This window comes from Pezoporus occidentalis, unplaced genomic scaffold, assembly GCF_034315485.1.
Source record: "Pezoporus occidentalis ecotype Australia unplaced genomic scaffold, CSIRO_AGI_Poc_V1 ctg162, whole genome shotgun sequence".
Taxonomy (NCBI): Eukaryota; Metazoa; Chordata; class Aves; order Psittaciformes; family Psittacidae; genus Pezoporus; species Pezoporus occidentalis.
In genome coordinates, this window is record NW_026913447.1 from 1,404,041 (window position 1) to 1,405,359 (window position 1,319).

Genomic DNA, 1,319 nt, shown 5'->3' on the forward strand with positions numbered 1-1,319 from the left:
GTGTCCAATGCTGGGGAGTCCACTACTTCCCTGGGGAGATTATTCCAATGGTTGATTGTTCTCATTGTGAAAAATTTTCCTCTTGTGTCTAATTGGAATCTCCCTGGAAGTAATTTGTAGCCATTACCTTATCTTTTCCATGTGACTCCTCATAAAAAGAGTCTTCATCTTCTTTGAGGCCAACTTTTAAATGCTGAAACATGGTCATAAGGACTCCCCTCAGCCTTATTTTCCCAATGCTTGAACAAGACCAGCTCTCTCAGCCTTCCCTTACACCACAGGCTGCCCAGTCCTTTGTTCACCTTTGTGGCCCTTCTCTGGAAAAAAAAAAAACAAACGTGGCTTAGGCCAAACCTGAAAACTGAAGATCACAGGTGTCAAAAACCGCCAGCAAACACTGACAACCCAAGGCACGGATCTGCCTTGGCTGTACCTCTAAACTCTCGAGCACTGGTTGATGGAGCTGAACATGAGCAGCTTGTGCGCAGGTGGCCAACAGCATCCTGGCCTGTACCAGCAATAGTGTGGCAGCAGGGCCAGGACAGTGATCATCCCCCTGCACTGGGCACTGGTGAGGCTGCACCTCGAATCCTGTGTTCAGTTCTGGGCCCCTCACTACAGGAGAGACATTGAGGTGCTGGAGTGGGGCCAGGGAAGGGCAATGGAGCTGGTGAAGGGTCTGAAGCACACGTGTGATGGGGAACAGCTGAGGCAACTGGGAGATTTAGTCTGGAGAAGGCTCAGGGGGGATCTTATCCCTCTTATCGCTCTCTACAGCTGCCTGAAAGGAGGTTGTGGTGAGGTGTGGTCGGTCTCTTCTCCCCAGTGACAAGCAATAGGACAAGAAGTAATGGCCTCAAGCTGCACCAGGGGAGATTTAGATTGGATATTAGGGAACATTTATTCACAGAGCAGGTGATCAGGCATTAGAACAGGCTGCTCAGAGCACTGGTGTAATCGGCATCCGTGGTTAAATTGTTCCCCTATAGATGAGCCCCTCAGCGCCATGGTTTAGTGGTGGACTCGGGCAGTCCTAGGGTAACAAATGGTTGGACTTAACCATCTTAAAGGTCTTTTCCAACCTGTCTGGTTCTGTGAGTCACTGAAATGCTAGCACCGGGCACTCGGTGGTGTGACCGCGGGTGACGTGAGGCCGCAGCCCGGAGGAGCGGGCAGCCCCCGCCGGCACCGCACCGCGGGCCCGGGGCCGTCCGAGCCCTGCCGACACCTGCCCCGCCTCTTCTGCTACCCGGCCCGCCCGCCCCGGCAACCCAACCCGCTCGCTCCTCCTGGTGGGTGGGTGCTGTGATGCGAGCGCC